Here is a 19640-nt window from a genome sequence, read left to right as displayed (position 1 = left end):
ACAACCTGCTTTCGAAAAGAAAAAAAAAACAGGTTGTTTCCTCACTGCCAGCCCATCCCATGAACATTGTGATCCACACAGGAATATAGAGACTCTGTTAAAATAAATTCCTCCTAGTGTGCCAGGACGGACAGCTGCTGTCCACATCCTTAACTCCGTAACAGCAAACATCTGAATAAAGGGGGAAAAAACCAGTAAACCATCCAGATGTTTTGCTCAGGCTTTGCCACGCATGAGAAGTTGTGCAACATTTTGGCTTTCTATTGGGCTGCTTGGGCATTGTGTAGACACAGGCTTTATCTTAACGTGGTCATAATTTACGAGTTCAGAATTTCTAATTCAATTCAAATCCTCGGACCCTAAATCCACTCACCCTTGGCAAAACGTGAGTATGTGTTTTTAAAGCAGTAAGACTTGGAAAGTTTATTAAAAAGTCTCAGAAGGCATTTGGACATCAAATAACTCTCAAAAACCAATGTTTTTGTGATTTAAATGAATCAGAAACATATGGATTAAATTTCCTTTAAATTGCTAGGAAGATTAAAAATCAGGAGAGAAAGAGCTCAGGGCCAAATGTGCTTTGGGTTTTTCAGGAGAAAGAATGGGTGAACCTGAGCTGGAGGCATAAATAGCACCCACACTGCACCCTCACTCCTCCACTTGCTTTAGAGACAAGAATTTTATGCACAGAGCATTTGTTCTCAGTCTAGGAGGCAACGGCCCAGACCACCAAACACAATCGTAATAACAAACACCAACAATTAAGATGCCTGCTAATTTGCAGTTAGCCAAAAACAAACAGCATACTTCAAAGTCACACTAAAGATGTCTCTTTTTAAAGCTCTCCTGCAGAATCTGAAAGCGATTAAAAGAGAAATTACGTCTGAAAAAGAAGCTGTTTCAAGCATTATTTAACAGTGGGCAGAGGATGGGGCTTCTAACAGCCAAGGCACCTCATGTAGCAGTTCTGCTCGGGGCTTGTCATCCTTGGGCTCGGTATCCATCTAAATCCAGCTCCAAGGGCTCTAAACCAAACCAGTGAAAAACCAACCCGAACATGCAGCATTGAAGGAGCATGGGAAGTTAGTACTCTGTGGTGTCGGGGGAGGGGGGTCTTTATTTGATTTCTACTACTGCTACAGCTCTCAACTCTTGCCAACTGAACAGCAGGATCAGTTTGATCTTATTAGTGACCAAAATACATCTTCAAATATAAAACATGTGTTTTAATTTGATTGCCTGTTTTATATCAGGTTTTTTTGAGGGAGGAGGCTCAAATTCTTTGACCTTCCATTTTCCCTCCTTTAGATGAAAATAATAACCCTCTTTTCCTCAGTTCACCATTCTTGACTTTGACTAGCTCCTGGAGACAAAGAGATCTTTGAAGGAAGAAGCACACAGGCTGACCTCGCTTGATTATTCCTAATTGTCTCCTGCAGACATTTCCCACACTACCACCCCTCTATCTTCTACTTCCCCCCTCCCACAGTTTTTATTTTATGGCTTATATTTAAGAATTTTCTTACAGTTAAGCATTGTAATTATTATCTCCCTTTATCAAGTCTCCAATCAAGTTTCCTGTATCAAGTTTCTGAAATACATTTCAGAAAGCCATTTATTTGTTCAACAAGTATTTCTTTACCAGGTACATATTTACTGAAGATACCTCTATAAACAAGACGATTCACAGTACACAAGTAAATAAATGGGTAAGAAAGATAATTGAAAATAATGACAGGTGTTATTTAGAATATAAAAATATGTTAATGTGATGAGAACATTAGTGAGTACCTGAGTGATAGATAGAAGATAGATGATAAATAGGTAGGTAGAGAGAGAGAGAGAGAGAGAGAGATAAGATGGTACAGCTAGGGATAAGTTTTCTGAGTATGTTGTTTTAGACTTGAGCCTTGTATGAATATGAAGACAAGCAGTGAGCTTTATGTAAAGCTGGAGAAGAATGCCCTTGGCAGACGGAACAGCAAGAGCCAAGGCCTTGAGGCAGGGACCAAGATGGCCCATTGAAGAAGCGCAAGGAGGACTATGTAACTGGAGTCTGTGGCATGAGTGAGAGACAGGGCCATGTGAGATTAGAAAGGTAAGCAGGTGCCCGATCCTATAGGCTCTTGTAAACCACAGCACAGCTTTGTGTTTTATTCTGAGGTAAGGGTGTTTTCCGTCAAAGCAAGCATGGTCTCTTTGCATATAAAAATTTTATTTTGGCTGCTATTTGTAGAATGGACTGTAGGGAGCAAGTGTTTATAATGACAGAGATCTGTGGACTCAATTTATACCCTGCCCTCTATCCCTCCATTTAGCTGGGACATTTGGACATCTCTAATTCATTTTAGTCTCCAACCACAGGAGAAGTTGAGTTCTGCTGGCCAGCTTCAAACTTCTGCCATGACAGGGGTGTGCTTTCAAGATCCTTCCCTAGCTGCTGGGCCCTAGGATAAAGATATTCTACTGACTTCTTCAAGATTTCTGGGACTGTGTGACAAAAAGACCTGCCTTAAAATGTATTAGCAGTTGAACCAACTAATGGTTTACTCCAGATTCAATGAAACAACTCTAAAAATCTCACCAGAGTTGAAGTCTGATCCTCTGAGTCACTTCTCCATTTTTGAAATGGGTATAACAATATAATTTATAGGACTATTATAAACGTTGGAGTCAATGCAGAGAGGAGAGTATGTTAAGGACTTCAAGCACATAAAGACAGCTTCGCACTTAGTGAAGGAGTCCTTAGTATGTATTAGCTACTATTTGTACCTCCAATCAATTAACATAATCTTTGAATTAATCTAATCAAGATAAGGGGAGACATGGACCAATATCATTTATGACTGATGCTGCAATAATATTTAATGTTAATGAAAAGAATTTTGTATTAAAAATATAGTATCTTATGGTTAACTATGGTTTACTAAAAATTCAGAGGCAACATTAGTTTAGGAATGCTGTGAATACAGTGCAGTTTATCTCCCAGGATTCTTTCCTAGCGGTCTTTTGCTCTGGCTGCCTGTAGACTTCTCATCCTGAGAACATGTATTGCAGTTCATTGTAATGATTTCCTAACCAGGAGTAAGGACTACTTTGGATTAGAAACTGTAGCTTTTAAGTGACATGAAGAGATAAAAATATTCATATACCCACTTCAAGTCATTTTGCAATTCTTGCCTGCTTCTGATGCTATGATTTTAGCATTTATAATTCATATACTTTAAACATAAAGCTGACAATTCCATCTATTACTTTTCCAAAGAAACAGTGATCTGTTTCAGTTCTGGGGGAAAATGAGCCGTGTGGGTCACTCCGCTGAGGACACTTTCTAAAGGCATGTTAAAAGTAATTTTTACTTTATATAATTGTTATGGCTTTAGTCATAATAGGAGAGACTATGTTTTCATAACAAATTAATTTAAAAATGAATGGAGATGTACTTTCTGTTCAGGTTACAAGTCCAATAGAAACCCACACATCACTCAGATATGTAGGCTGACACTTTCCAATGTCTGGATTGGCTGGCCTCTGAGGTCATCACAGAAGGGTTTGAGAGAATAGAATGCTTTTTTTAAGGACCAGACCTGAAGGTGGCTCATTTTAACTCTCAAACTTTGCCACACCTTAGGATCATTAGGGGGAGCTTTAGAAAGTTTTAATGTCCCAGACTAATTATATCAGAATTTCTGGCGCTGAGACCCATTCATCAGTATGTTTTAAACTTCTTTAGGTGATGCCAATGTGAGCTGAATCTCAGACTCAGCGGTTTATCCCCTCTGCTCACACTCCATTGGCCAGACTTAGTCACATGTCCTTGATCTAACACTAAGGGAGCTTGGGAAATGTAGTCTTCCTGAGTGCTTGAGGAAGGGGTTAAAAGAAGAGTTGCCAAGCCTCTATCACTCTATCTGTTGTCTTCGTTGTTTTTCATTTTAACGTCAGAATGTACCTCTCCCCCGCCTCCCAACAGATAAATGTAATCTCACTCTAATGATATCATAAAATCCTGGTCAGGGGCAGTAGTGGTGGGATGGAGAGAAGTAGATTTTTATGGCATTTTAGAAGTACTTGCTTTTCATTCTGGTCCCATTCACATTTGAAGCAGGATCCCCATTGTAGGATTCTGGTCTTTATCATAAGAACATTAGGCAGCAAATGAAGAGTCTTCACCAAAGAGCTGATCGAATTATTTTAATTTGAATCAACTATGATGTGAGGTAAGTGTGGATGGGAGTAAGATAGGTAGGTGGTCTCTGGGGTCATCCAGGATAAGAAGGCTGTGGTCTGGATTAAAATGATTCAGATAGAGATTTTTTGACAGAACTTTAGGAGATCGAAGCAATGGGATTATAGGCTAACCATAAATTGAACAGTGGGAATGAGAGGTCTTCATCATGACTCATGTTTCTTGCATAAACAACCAGATGTAGACCGGTTGGAGACATGGGGGAAGACAAGAGGTCCAAGTATGAATGAGAGAATTAATGAAGAAAATACACATAGATACCACTTTTAAGAAGTATGTCTCAGGCTCTGACCAGTGAGGCTCAGTTGGTTGGGTGTCCTCCCACAAAGTGAAATGTTGCCGGTTTGATTTCTGGTCAGAACACATGCCTCGGTTGTGGGCTCAGTCCCTGGTTGGTGTGCATGCAAGAGGCAACCAATCGATGTTTCTTTCCCTCTTTCCCCCTCCCTTCCTCTCTTTCTAAAAAAATTAAATAAATAAAATCTTTTCTTTTTTAAAGAAATATGTCTCAGAATGATGTGGAGGCTTTAGAATGGGGTTATTGACTTGTCCAGCTATTAATAATATAATTTTTGCTTCCAACTTGATTATTGCTCTTTTTGTATCTAGCTCCTTAGGCTATCACTCAGATGGGAGAAGGAGAGTGTTAGTATTAGAGCACCGTTGTCTCTTTTTATAACTAACCTCATTCCTCCTGGCTGATCCACCTGTCCATCCACATGCCTCCTAGACTTAAAATCCACATCATGTCAATTATGTTGAAGAACAAAAACTATAGATGAAGAATGAAATGCTCAGTATACTCAATAGAAGAAGGATTAAGAAGCACACTATATTCTTGATTTGGTTGGTTTAGTCCTGGCTAAAATGTAGTGGCTCAGGAAAATTCCCTTGTAAACCCTTGCTTTCCTTTCTGGTCAGAGGATATGTTGTCTTATGTGACTCAATATTTGGAATGGAAATTTGGAAATATTGACCCAGGGAGTGGCTTACTTCTTTACTTAAAATTCCCCTTCTCTCCCCTCCATACTCACACCCTGTTCCCAACACTAGACCAAAAAAGCATCCAGTTTTTCCTCTCAGTGCTTAATAGATAATCTGCTATACAGTAGGTGTTCCATAATTATTTTTGATGAATGCATCAATAGCTTGTGGCCTGAATCAGAAAAAACCTTTGCACTTTCTCTTCCGGCTATGGCTGTTTCCCAGGGGTTTTCTGAGTAATGCAAGGACATTCTCTCACTGGTTCAATCCACTCTCAACATCTCAAAGGAAAAATTTTCTCTTATCTAATAGTTTTCTTTTTTTAAAATAACTATAGCCCTGGCTGGTGTAGCTTGGTGGGTTGAGCTCTAGACTGCAAAGCAAAGAGTCGCCAGTTTGATTCCCAGTCAGGGCACATGCCTGGGTTGTCGGCCAGGTCCCCAGTAGGGGCACATGAGATGCAACCACACATTGATGTTTCTCTCCCTTTCTCCCTTGCTTCCCCTCTCTCTAAAAATAAATACATAAAATCTTTTTAAAAATTAGCTATAATTCACATACCATGAAATTCAACCTTTTAAAGTGTACAATTCTGTGGCTTTAGTACATTCAAAAAGTTATATAATCCTCTAACAACTAATTCCAGCAAACTTCCATTTTTCTGAGAAGGACCCTCAAATCCATTATCAGTCGCTCCTGATTCCTACCTTTCCCTGAGTGGCAACCACTAATCTATTTTTTGTCTATGGATTCGTCTGTATTTAAATGGAATCATTCACTTAGTCTAATGTTTTCAAAGTTCACCCATATCGCACAATACATATATCAGTGCTCCATTTCTTTTAATGGCTGAATACGATACCATTGTATGGGTGGATATATCAGAGTTTGTTTATCCATTCATTAGCTGGTGAACCTTTGGGTTGTTTCCACATTTTGGCTATAATGAATAATGCTGCACTGTCCTAACAGGCTCAGCATAGTTAGAAAGAGTGAACAGGTACCCCCCAGTGTACAGAAGACTCCCAGGACAGCTGGAGTAGCCCAGTGAGTCCCTTTTTAAAAAAATTTCCATTACAAACTTACGGATGTTTTGCTTCTAGGTAGAAGGTCCTATTAATGCAGCAAAATCTCACTTAAAATGTAGTGAATTGTTCTTTTTAATCAACTCATAGCTAAGGAAAACTAGAACAAATCCAATCAGACTGCAGATCATTTTGTGCAATAAAAATCGCAGGACCTGGGTTTCCCTCATTAGGAACAGGTGGTTAGGGATCTGTGCAGCCCTAGTGGGAGAAGTTGTTCTTTTTTTTAAAAGGAGGGTACAGGAAGAGGGAAAAGAAAATTGTTGACTGCACCAGTGACTTAAAAGTCATCTCAATGCCCTCATTTCACCAGGTTTCAGTTTCTAACAACTGCTGAACACAAGTCACTCTGATCACGCAAAAAATCATGCAACCTCATTCTGAGTTGATGAATTTTTGGGTGGATCTCTCTTGGACCCAAATTATTAATATTTAGGCCTTCCCAAATCTGAACACGTTTTCCTACGCCGTCCCAAGTTAGCATCTCATCTGTCTCCCTCCTCTCATCTGCCAAATATGGAAAGGTTTGCTTCCTTGATTAGTGCAGCATTCCATGAGGTTTTAGCTCAGTCATTGCATCTTCTCTCCCTGAGGCCAAAGCCTCCATACCGATTCAGGAGAATGGTGGATGGGCATCAGGTTGAATGGGGCCCAATGTATAAAGTTCCTGGGCATGTACCACTTTTGCACATTCCATGTTTGCGGGTGCAAAATTGCACAAGCAAACCGAGCTGCCCACAACTGGCTAATTGCAGAGGCAATCAGCGCCCTGGCTCCTTCCAAATGAGCAGGGAGCAGCTAATTGTGCTCACAATTGGCTGATTGAGCTCACAGTCAGTAAATTGCTGCTGCAACTGTGTGTGCATAGAATTTTGCACCTGGGAGTAATCGTGGGCGATAGGGTCTAACACACTTTGAAAGCACATTAAACACGATAACATCTGAGAAATCCAGCACCATCCAGCCTGCGTGAGGAATATGAGCTGGCTGGGGGAGACATCCTTCTTTAATTGGGGTTGGGGTATCTTGGGTCCTGAAGCAATTCCCCAGAGTGTGTGTTATAATTTATGGCTCTGGTTATGGCACATCTTACATCTCTTGCCTCATACTCTGATCTCACTGCTCAGCCAGCGAAACCTCGCTGTCACAGGAAGGGTGGTAGAGTGTTGCCCTTGGAACATGAGTTCTGAACTCAGGATACCTTGGTTCAAACTTAAGTTCTTCCACTTACTTCCGGGGTTCCTTGGCAAGCTTCAAGTTTTGTAAAGTGGTAGTGATGATAAAATACCTGTGTCACAGGGTTGCTGGGCAAATTATGTGAGATAATGCCTGAAAACTGTGAGTACATAATATTTACTCCATTAATATTTTCTTTTCTTTTTAATTTTCTTGGTTTAGATTTTATGTATTTATTTTTAGAGAGATGGAAAGGGAAGGAGAAAGAGAAGCATCGATGTATGAGAGACACATCGATGGGTCGCCTCTCCTGTGCCCCCAACTGGAGACCTGGCCTGCAACCCACATTTGTGCCCTGACTGGGAATAAAACCAGTGACCCTTTGGTTTGCAGGCTGGTGCTCAGTCCACTGAGCCACACCAGCCAGAGATCTTTCTTTCTTTTTTTTAACTCACACTGTCAGTCCAGATTTGGACCTCAACGCCCTATGGAGTACATCCCACTTTGATTTTGAAGATGACTGTTAATACACTGGTGTCAGCATCAAAGAAGTCTTTGTTTTACTCCTTATCAGCTCCACCACTATGGCCAAGTTATTTGATTTCTCTAAACCACACTTCAGCAACCTGCAAAATGGGGATGAAAATGTTATCTATTTCATAGGTCAATAGGTAGCCTATCTCAGGGCCACGGGGAAGATTAAATAAGACAAGAAGTGTGAAAGGGTTAACACTTTGTAAGCACTCTGCACATGCTAGCTCTTGCTGTCGTTACTATTATTGTCATTAGAAAACTCTGTAAAAGCAGCATGGTGCAGTGCCCGGCATACTGAGGACTTTGAGCTAATATTATTATGTAACTCATGCCCCAGATTACTAAACTCCTACCCACTGCCTGACAGAATGGATGGAAAGGAAGTATGTAAGCTCCCAAGCAAATTGTCCTCTTGGGACCGTCTCAAATCTATATGAGAAGGCATGAGATTTTTGAGCCCAGAGAGACACGAGGCCCCGATCCTGTGTTTGCCTTGCCCTGGTTCATTTTTTGGTCCCCGAGAGACATGGTTTTTATAAGGTTCTTACTCTCTGCAAGAAAAAAAAGAGATAAGGACAAGCTTTGGCAGGATCCGGAAATTAATCCAGGGGAGGCAGACATTGTGTCTCTAAATGTAATTGAATCTCCCTGGTGTCTGGTGGGGGGTGGGGGATGGAGCACAGACCTTGTGACTTTTAAGTCTGTGGGGTGGGGTGGAGGATGGAGGGAAGGTATGGGGGGGTTGCTGCTCCAGGCTAAGCAGGCGACTCCTCGAGTATCTTTTCAACCCTTGGGCCCAACCTCCTTCCCCTTCCTCTTTAGGGCTGCCACCACTCATCCTCTCCCTTTGGGTGTTTCTGGCCCCTGATACAGCTACAATGCAGGATACGCGTGTCCTTTGCCTGGCTGTCTAAGGATATAAGCACGCAGGACTCAGGTAAGATGGGCTTCACTGCGGATCTCTGCAGGGATGCAGGCAGGGATGGAGGGCTCAGATTCCAGAATCCCAGGCTCCTCCGCTGCATTGCTCTTCGTTTCTAACTCTTACACCATGGTGTGTTCCTTTGCCAGGGCTGCCATAACCCAGCACCGCAGGCTGAGTGGCTCGAACAACAAAAATTTATTTCTCACTGTTCTGAAGGCTAGAACGCCAAGATCAAGGTGTCATCAGGTTTGGTTTCTCCTGAGGCATCTTGCCCTGGCTGGCAGATGGCCCCTTCCTCTCTGTGGTTTTTCTTCTGTGTACATACACCCTGGTGTCTCTCTGTGTTCAAATTTCCTCTTCTTACAAGGACACTGGTCAGGTTGGATTAAGATCTACCCTAAAGACTTCAGCTTAACTTAATTACCCTTTTAACCCTCCTCTTCATATATGGTTATATTCTGAGGTATTCAGGGTTAGGGCTTCAGCTTATGAAGTTTTGGGGGGGGGGGCGGTGCATAACTCAGCCCATTATGCATGAGACTCTCAGAATTCCCAAGAAACATTTTTTCCTTAGGGTTGCCACCAACCGGACCCAGACCCCAGTGCATCCAATGATTAGAGTTGCGTGACCTCCTTAGGCAAGGCACACAATGATGCTTCACAACTAGGGTGATCCCCTGTTTCAATTTTTTGTGACTTTCCTGTTTATTTCTGTTGTCCCAATATAACTATAAGAGCACCCCCTTTCACTGTTAAGTATCCTGGTTTAGATGGTAAATTATATGGTTACTATTCTTACTTTCAGACCTAACTCACAAGAGGCTCAGCATTTTTAGGGGATGTTGGAGAAGTACCCATCATACTACCTGGTACTTAGTAAGTGTCACTGTTCCTTTTTCTTGCACCTTCCCATTCCCCAACCCAATTGCCTTGGTCAGACAGGCTCATTTTTCATAAGGAACCCTTTGCCCAGGATGAGTGCAGAAAGCCTGGACAAGTGCTCATCCAGTCCCCCTGTGCCATGTGCAACCGGCATTTTAAGGGCCTCCAGATTGGGTGCGAGCCAACTTAATGGGCCTCTGCCACCCTAGAAAACTGTGCAGCTCCGCCACCAGCCGTTGGCAGTGCACCTGAATGAATTGTTTTCTTGGCTGTAAACAACAGAAACAGTGACTTGATTAAGTGGAAGAAAGTGGGGAAAGAACCAAATTATAAAGGTAGTTCACAGACTCAACAGAAAAACGAAGCTACCAAGTCTAAGGAAAGGAAGAGGCCATAGTGGTTCCTGTGATGTTATTTTACGGAGGGATGGGCTGTCATAAAATTTCTTTTGAGAAGTTAAAAACTCATGTGCATAAACAGAAATAATAAGTCAAGCACGAATCTCTCCCCACCCAGGTTTAACAAATTATTTATTTTGCTATATTTGCTTCTGGTGGAGTTTGTGTTTTATTATTATTTTGGCTTTTGGATTTTTTTGCTCTTATTTTGTTTGGCTAACTAAATAAATGAAACAAAAGCAACTTGAGTTCTCAGGTCCACTGTCCTCCTCTCCACTGTTCAGAGGTGAACAATACCTTGAGTCTGTGCATCCTTCTAGCGTTCCTGATAGATGCCGTGTCTCCATAACCAATGAGCAGATGGTCTCTGTGCTGACACGGTGTCAGTGTAACTCACCTCCCTAGAGGCACGGTCCTCTGAGAGAGTGTCTTATGGGCACGGTTTGTGCCACATGCCTACTGTCAGGGCTACATTAATGACTTTCAGGGACCTGAGCCAATTTTGCCTTTGTGGGTCCAGCTCTCCATGAACAAAGTATTGAAAATTCTATTTTACTATTGCGTTGGTATAAAGATGAATAGAATATAGGCTGGTGTATATTCATTATTTTTCTTTTGATTTTCGCAGACACAAAAGTGTTCTCTGGGCCTCTGGAAGGACTGTGGATGCTAGGCCTGGTGCCTGTTGTGGTTAGTGGAGAATTTGACCATGCCCATTTTCAAAGTCATTCAGGGAACATACAAGGCTCATGATTGGTATTCCCAATAGAGTCGCTAGAAGGCCTGCTTCCCTGACATAGTGACACTGAACAGGTAAAATCAAGAGACTTCTTCTGTAAGTCTTTCGAGTTCCTCAGTGGCTGGAGCCCAAGATCCAGGTGCAGCCACAGATGGTCCTGCTACATCACAGGCCCAAACCTTTCTTAGAAATTCCTCCATGTCCATCCCTTGAGCTTCTGGAGGGGTTCATCTTTCCTCCTGCAACTTTCAGCCATCCTTGGTCACCTGTGGTTGCTCTAAATATTTGCCCCTGGAACTCCTGCTGCAGAAGCCTCTTCTCTCCTTCACCTTTGTAAGTTTCTTCACATGTTCACTTAAGAAACAAGAACTGCTTCTATGTGCTCTTTCCCTGGCACTCTGTTCGGTCTCTGAGAGATGAGAGAGGTGAATGGGGCCATGCCTGTGCCCAGAGGTAGGTCATAGTTTTCAGCAGAAACAGACAACTGACTGATGTTCCTGTGGCATCATGTAATGAGGACTTGGGGAGTGCTAGAGGCCATTCTTAGATCTTCCTGTCACAGAGAAGGAGTTCTATACTCTCCTGCTCCTTCTGGCGAGCCCTACCTCAACTCATCTTTGGGAGGCCATTTTGCTCAGTCCCAGCCTATATCCTTTGACTTCTTATTCATCAAGCAATAAACCATATCTTATCAATTCTATGATGGACATATTTTAAAAACTATTTAACATATCTGAAAGTGGGTTAGGATTGATGGCCTCTAACAAGCACTGTTGGCTAGGTGGCAGTTGTGACATAGTTGTAGTCATTATCTTCACATGAGTAAACTTGTTCTGAAAACCTTTTGTTGATATTTTCTGATAAGATCAAGAGAGTGCTGGCAAGAAACTTGCAGTGGGGATCAGCAACCTAGAAGAATACCCCAGAGGTTGTAGCTCTTAACCAGTAATATTGCATATAATTTTTTATGTGTTCCAAGAGCGTTAAGATAAATCTAAAAGAATTTTTATTAATTGGAAAATAAAATTTCTAAGGCTTAAGGAAATATGGTGTCATGATTTAAGTGGTAACACTTTTTTCCTCTCTGAATAGTGCATAAAAATGATGTCTTTAATCAACAGTGACTTATATTTGCTGAAATAAATCATGTCTACAAACTTCACAAGGAGTCCCCAGGGATCACTGTTTTCAACACGTAGCATAGGGTCTGGTCTGCAATAGATGCTCCATATATATGTGCTCACTATCTGATATTATTATTTAAATATTATTTAAAATAATATGTGCACAAGAATGAAGGGAAGAATAACAATACAATTGTAATAGACCTAGAATATTTTCCTATTTCTTATACTGTGACTTTAATTGCAAATATCATGGGGCATTTTCTTGAAAGCAAGGCTGGTAAACTTCTTCATTAAAAGGCCATGTAGTAAATATTTTAGGTTTTGTGGACCACACAGTCTTTGTCACAACTACTCAACTCTGCTGTTTTAGCGTGAAAGCAGCCATAGACTATATTCAAATGCATGAGTGTGGCTGTGTTGCAATACAACTTTACTTATAAAAACAGGCAGCTGGCAGGATTTGACCCATGGCCCTTCATTTGCCAACTGCTCAAAACAGTGGCTTTCAAACTTGAGATTGTAGAATAATGACCCAGGGAACTTACTCAGTTTCAGATTCTTGAGCGTACTTCCAGATGGCCCTAATAGAGGTGGTGGTTCTTTTATTCTGAGAAACACTTCTATAACATCTTGAAGAATTAATTACTCTCAAAGGTACCTGCAACTCTTCTAGAAACTGTCCTGAGAGTATGGGCAAGAACATGGACAAGCAGAGGTCAGAATCTCTTGATGTCTTATTTACCTTGACATAAATACATTTCCCCTTGATATGGATGGTGTCTGGGGCAACCATATATTACTAGAAGTTAAATTAAATGGGAGAGCTAAGCAATCTTTTCAAGAAGACAGATGTCTCATTACCCACCTAGGGTAAAGGAGAAATAGTCCACAATTGAAATTATACCCCTCTAGTTTTATGGTCAAGAGGAGGCTCTTTAATAGACAACAAGAGGCCTGGCGGCCATGACTGGGCACAGGCTGGGCTTGTGCCCAGAGAAGAAACCACTGTAGGCCAAGCCTTGGCCACATATGCCAGAGCCTGATGTGGCCGCCACATGTGCAGAACTGGGCAGACCCACACCAGATTCAAAGACACTAGTCGGGCATCTCTTCACTGAGCCTATTAGAATGGCCCTCTCGAAGGAGTCACTTATTTTTTAGAGAACAGAGCCTCCTTAGATTTGTTTGTTTATTTGTTTAAGAGACAAGTAAATGGTTTTGAAATATCTGTGTGAGATTTTAATCTGGATAATTGTCTTTGAATACATTTTGCCTGGGGGATATAAACCTCTTCAATAGTACATATAATCAGGGAAATGCAGGGTCTGCAAAATCATTTGATAATATAATGAGGATAACATTTATTTGCTGGGCACAAGGCTAAGAACTTCCCTGTATTGATTTATTCAGCTCTGAGAGTGACCCTCAAAGTAGGTCTTGCAGTCACCCCCTTTTTAGCAGAGGAGGACCAGAGGTTCTGAAAGTTTAACCAGCTATGCAGGGTCACTAGCTAGTGAGCATTAGAGCCATGATTTAAGCCCAGGCATTCTGACTCTTGATCCTAATACATTTCTAGTTGACAAAACATTTTACTGAGACAACACACGAAGAGAGTAGATTGTAAGTGTTCAAGGGGAGAAAACCAGGTTTACCACGGATTGGGACTGGGAGAAAGAAAGACAGGGCCACTAGGATGAGGGTGACCAAAATCTGGCTTGTGTTCGCAAGGGCCAAGGAGGAACAGCTAGTGGTAGATGACTGACAGTCTCGCTAAAGGTGAGAAGCTATATGACACCCATTTGTTCAAATTAAAATCTCAGGCATTGGTTTTATTAAAGTGGAAAACAACAACAAAAACCCCCCCGTGGATAACAGTTCCTGTGAGAATATGGAGCCACTGGAAGGAACTCTTGTACATTGCTGGTGGGAATGTGAAATTGGTAGAGTCACTCTGGTGAACAGTTTGGCTATTTCTTAGACAGTTGTATATTAATCACAACTCCCAGGAATCCCACTATTAACATATTTACCCAAGAGTAATGAAAATATATGAGGTATGTTAACACACCAAAAAAACTGTATATGAATGTTTAAATTAGCTTTATTAATTGTCATGCCAAATTGGAAAGAACTCAAATATCCTTTCACTGGTAAGGATAAACCAGTGATAGGTTTACATGGATAGTTACATGGATAGTAACATGGATAGTAACATGTTGGATAGTAACATGTTAGATAGTTACATGGATAAACAAACTGGTACATCCATATGATGAAATACTATTTAGCAATGAAAAGAAATGAATACCTGTATACACAACAGCATAGGTGAATCTCAAATGCATTTTGATAAATAGTAATAGCCAGACTCAAAAGGTGAAGCACTGTATGATTTTAACTACATGACAACCTGGAAAAGTCAAAAGTTGTAAGAACAGAAAACAGATTAGTGTTTGCCAAGGCTGGGCACAGTTTTTCTGCAAAGGTACAAAAAGAAATTTAGGGGACAGCGGTGGGTCATGAAGCTGTTCTATATCTTGATTGTGGTGGTGGTTACACAATTATACATTTGTCAGATTTCATAGAATGCTACACAAATACGCACATTTTGCTATACATAAAATACATCTTAATAAATTGACTAAAGTCAAGTCTGGCAGCAGCTAGGATGCAAGATGAAATTCCATCTCCGGGGACCTACTCTGAAGGAGTTGTCCCGTTGAGGACATTGTCCCTCTGGAGAGGACAAGGTAAAATCTGTACCCCACAGGTGGTTGGTGGAGGCCTAGTTGAGGCTATTTCAGGAATGGAAAGAGTTGCGTCTGCTGATGGATGATGTGAAAAAGTCCTGCTGAAACAGATGTTCTGACAGTAGATGTTCTGACCAAGGGCTTCTAGTCTGCAGTCTCCCTACTATAATGCACAAGCAAAGCTGTAAGGTAAGGAACAGGGCTGTATCAGGGACTCATGTAAAGGGGTGAGCTCAGCAGGAGCTTGTCCTGTTGGGGCAATATTTCTATTGACAAACCAACCAAGTGTGACCATTTCTAAACAGAAAAATGTCTTTGGATAATGAACTATGCACACTATTCAGTGCACTTGCTTTTTCATTGTCTGTCAAATACTCCCGGTGTATCCTTCCTTGTAACTGACAAGGATCTATTTTCTCTTTCTTCCATGTATAAGAAGAGGGACTTTGGAGGCTGAGAGTGATGTTAGTGGGATATGATGTCTTAATTCCTGCGATGCAAGTTCTGACTTCTGTCCCCATTGCTGCAGGGACCTCAAGCAAAACCTCACCCCCAGTTTTCCCCAATGCATAATAAGGAGAAGGGTCTTCACTTATTTATGATGGACTCTGTTACTTGAATGAGAGATGTTCCAATGTGAGTGTTATTACAAGGTCCAATTTACTGCCCAGAAAGAAGCAATCCTGATAGAAATCTTTCATTTAATTAAAATTGATTTTAAAATTGCCTGATCAATAGTGAGTTAAAAATTCATCCTGACTCAGTGGGAGGGGAGAGGTCTCTGAGCAGTCCTGAGTGGAGCGGTTTTGGCTCAAGAGTCAGGCTAGTCTTTGCTGGCCCTGCCTGGCTGGCTGAAGTCTGATGTGGTCCAGGTGGCTAACCCCTCCCCAAAAGGAGGAAGACATGCAGAAGAATCAAGTCTTATGTTTTGCATTCTGAATAAGAAATGCTTCAAAAGTGCAACTGGCCATGCTAGTTAAGCTTGAGCCATTTTGAATTTACTAAAAATCTATGAAAACATCTACTTACTTTTTGACTCATTTTCATGAAAGCTACCTCCTACAGCTACTGGGGGCCTTTCCCCCATGTCCAGTCACTCCTGTCAGAGAAACGAGCTGTGTCCCACCCTCCTGATACCTTCACTCCTGCGTGCAATCTGCTGACCTCCGTCAATTCAGCCTCCGCATCTCAGCCCTTTTCCATCCCCACTGCTCCTGCCCTGGGTCAAGTTCCCTTCACCTCTCACCTGGAACATTTTAACAGTTATCTCGCTGGTCTCCCTGGCTTCAGTTACCCACTTGCCTAATCCATTCTCCATGCTCTTTCTTGAGAGACATCCTTAAACGTAGGTCATCTTGGGTCACCGCTGCTCAAAAATCTTTGATGACTCCCATTTTAATACAGAATTAAGCCCAAGTGTCTCCGTGGGCATTCTAAAATGTCCATAATGAGACCCCTCTACAGCAAGTAATATCTACTACATGTCACCTAGCCTAGTGCTCACTCTTCTCCCTCCTTCCACACGTCCATGCTCAGCACTCTGAGAAGACACAGTTCCTCTTCCGGTGTCCATGGCTATACTCACACTAGATCCCCTGGTTCCAACATGTATTCACTCTCTTGACAAAGACTCACTTGGACAATGCTTTGTGCCCTGTCCTGTCCTGGGCAAGGATGGGAGTTGTGGGGAAGTCTGACAGAGAAGGTCCCTGCTCTCCTGCAGCTGACATTTCCATGAGGAGGTATGCTACTACGACCAAGTCAACAGATAAAGAAATGAAGAAATGCAGATCCTAGTGTGTGTCATGGAGTACATCAGTAATGCAGACTGGGAGTAGGGTAATCCATCTAAGAAGACAGGGATGGTCTCTTAGAACCAGAGCCATTTAAATGGAGACATGAAGGATGAGAAGGTAGTAGATATAAGACATAGAAGAAGAATGTGCAGAGGGGCCAGTGATTCTAAGACACTGAAGTGGGAAAGACATTACTACACTCTAGGAAAGCCAGTGCATTTTGGTTCGTTAGTTTTTTTCTCTCTTCTTTTCTTTCTTTCTTTCTTCCTTTTTTAAATGTCAGGAGATAAAGATGGAATGTCAAGTGCCAGGTCATGTGTGACTGTGTAGGTCATGTAAGGGGTTTGAATTGTGTCTCAAGTGTGTTAGTTTCCTGGGGCTGCCATAACCAAATACCATAAACTGTGTGGCTTTGAACAGAAGAAATTTATGGTGTAATGGTTCTGGAGGATAGCAGCCTGAAATCAAGGCGTTCTCAAGGTCATACTGCCTCCAAAGTCTCTAGAAAAGGATCCAGCCTTTACTCTCCCAGCTGTTGGTAGCCCCAGGCATTTCTTGGCTTATTGTAGCCTAACTCCAATCTTCTTTATGGTTTTGTCTTTACGTGGCTTGTCTTCCTTCTGTGTCTGTGTCTGTGTCCACTTTTCCCTTTTCTTATAAAGACGCCAGTCACATTGGACTAAGGCCCAACCTAATGACCTTATCTTCACTTGATTAAATCTAGAAACAGCCTATTTCCAAATAAATTGATGCCACATTCACAGGTACTAGGAGTTAGGACTTTAACTTATCTTTTTAGGGGGAGAGACACAATTCAACACATAACACTAAGTGATATGGGAAGCTTTTAAATTATTTAGTAAGTGAGCAGGTCATTGTGCCAGATATGGGAGTATCTGCTGTTATCAAGCCATCAGAGAAAGCTTCAGCAGATAATTATGTGTGTGGCCCTAAGGAGAGGCAGAGAAGTCTGTTGTAAACACATGGAAGAAAGAAAAATAATTGGGGATCAAGAATGGTATAGTTAATATTTTAGTATGAGATGCACTGTTATATCTATTTTAATCTAAAATACAGGAAAACTTTATGCCCAAAGCTGTTAATTACAAGAAGTAATTAATTATCAAGAAGTTGGAAGTAACCAAAGTACACAACCATAGGAAAATTGTTAAATAAATTACATCAAATTCTTGTGGCACACTAATAGGGTCACTTAAAATGATGTTTTTTACATCTGTAACATTATGGGGAAAATAAACAGTAAATGCATATACAAATACAGTTCATGAGGTTGTTTATACAATGTGATCTCACATGTATTTGGGAGGATGATAAGGGAAGAGTATAGGCCACTTCTGACTGGCAGGGAAAACTGTGGATTTTTTTGTATTGTTTTTACTTTTACACATTTCCTAAATTATCTAGCAAACCAAGGTAAATAAATAAAACCTCAAAGTATTCACATATTTGTTGAATACCTGCCATAATGTCATGACCCTTTATGTGGCAGTAAAGGATAGAGAAAGAAGTTATAAGGTATGTTCAGGACTTACCTAGAAGGACCCTATAACTTATCTGAAACACCAAAACTAAGCATATGTTAGTAATTCAGGCAATTCATTAAGAATTTGAGTAATAACAGCTTGCTTTAAGTGAGCACCTACTTCACACCAGACATGCAATGAGTACTTTGCATGTGTAATCGCCTTTTATGATGGGGATTGACATTACCCCACTTCACAAGTGTGATGATGGAGTCTGATAGAATTAGGTACCTTAGCTAAGGCCACACTATTCACTTTGTGGTGAAGTGGGATTGCAACCTATGCTTGTTTGGTGTCAAAGCTGTGCTCTTCATGCCATGTGATGCTTATGAAGAACTTTCTAGAGAAGACAAAGGTTGAAATTGGCCTTAAAGAAGAATAAGATTTAGGGAGACCCATAGCCGCTCAGCAGGGAATGGAACATATGGAGTACACGAGCAGGTATTTTCTGAACACTTACTGGGCTCTACTCTGAGCTAGGTACAAAGAGAGCTTTGTGTGCCATCATCTCTGCCATTGGGGACATTCTTTCAGTGAATGTTTACTCAGTTTCTGTCACATGCCACACACTGTGTACAAGAAGCCATGGCCCTGCTCATGAATCTTGTAGGCTAGTGGACTATTGACACTAAATATTAAACAAAGAGATGTGACAGAAAGGAACATTCTAGTTGGGGAAAGTGAAATGACCATAAAAGTGTCAATAGCATACACATTTATCAAATGATGAACAGCAAGAAGGGGCTGGGAACTGACTCTGGAGCCCATCTTAAAGGCTGCCTTTCAACTCTACGGAGGACCTACGGGTTCCATTCCAATTCTATTTCCAGGTAAAGAGTGTTAGAATTGAGCTGAATTGTAGGAGACCCAGCAGCTGTCTCAAGAGTTGCTTATTGGTATGGGGTTGCCCCTACCACACACACCCCATTAAAATTGGTACTAAAACCTAGTAGTTTGGCATATAGAAAGAGCTCAGCTATGTTGGTTACTATTATTGCATTAGGGGTAAGAGAGCAAAAAGGAAAATGAGCTAGAGGAATGGGAAGAATTTGAATTACAAACCTGTCTTTGCTTTCCACTTTGCTGCCATGAACATGAACTCCTCCCTGTTGGTCTCTGGTTCCTACTGGGATAATGAATGGTGGATGTATCCCCTCCCAACCAATGCTGCAGGGTGTAGTATCCATTGAGAAGAATCTGTGTTGTTCTTTATTATTCTTATGTTATTGTTATGTTTGTAAACTTTTATCCCATTTGTATAATCTTTGCCCTGTTCATTTTCCAAAATTCCATTTGCAAACAAAGTCACTCAGATAACCACAGATTCATGAAACTTGCTGTAGCTAGAGCATCACTTCTTGTCCTGGCCTGACGTGGGAGGGAAGATGATAGGACTGCAAACTTTGAGGCATCGTCTGCCTTTTAAGGAGCACCAGTATCCTGGTTCAACT

The sequence above is a fragment of the Pteronotus mesoamericanus genome, unplaced genomic scaffold (genome assembly GCF_021234165.1).
Source record: "Pteronotus mesoamericanus isolate MK-2021 breed Mesoamerican mustached bat unplaced genomic scaffold, CSHL_Meso_final contig_25, whole genome shotgun sequence".
Taxonomy (NCBI): Eukaryota; Metazoa; Chordata; class Mammalia; order Chiroptera; family Mormoopidae; genus Pteronotus; species Pteronotus mesoamericanus.
Note: the sequence above shows the minus strand (reverse complement) of the source record.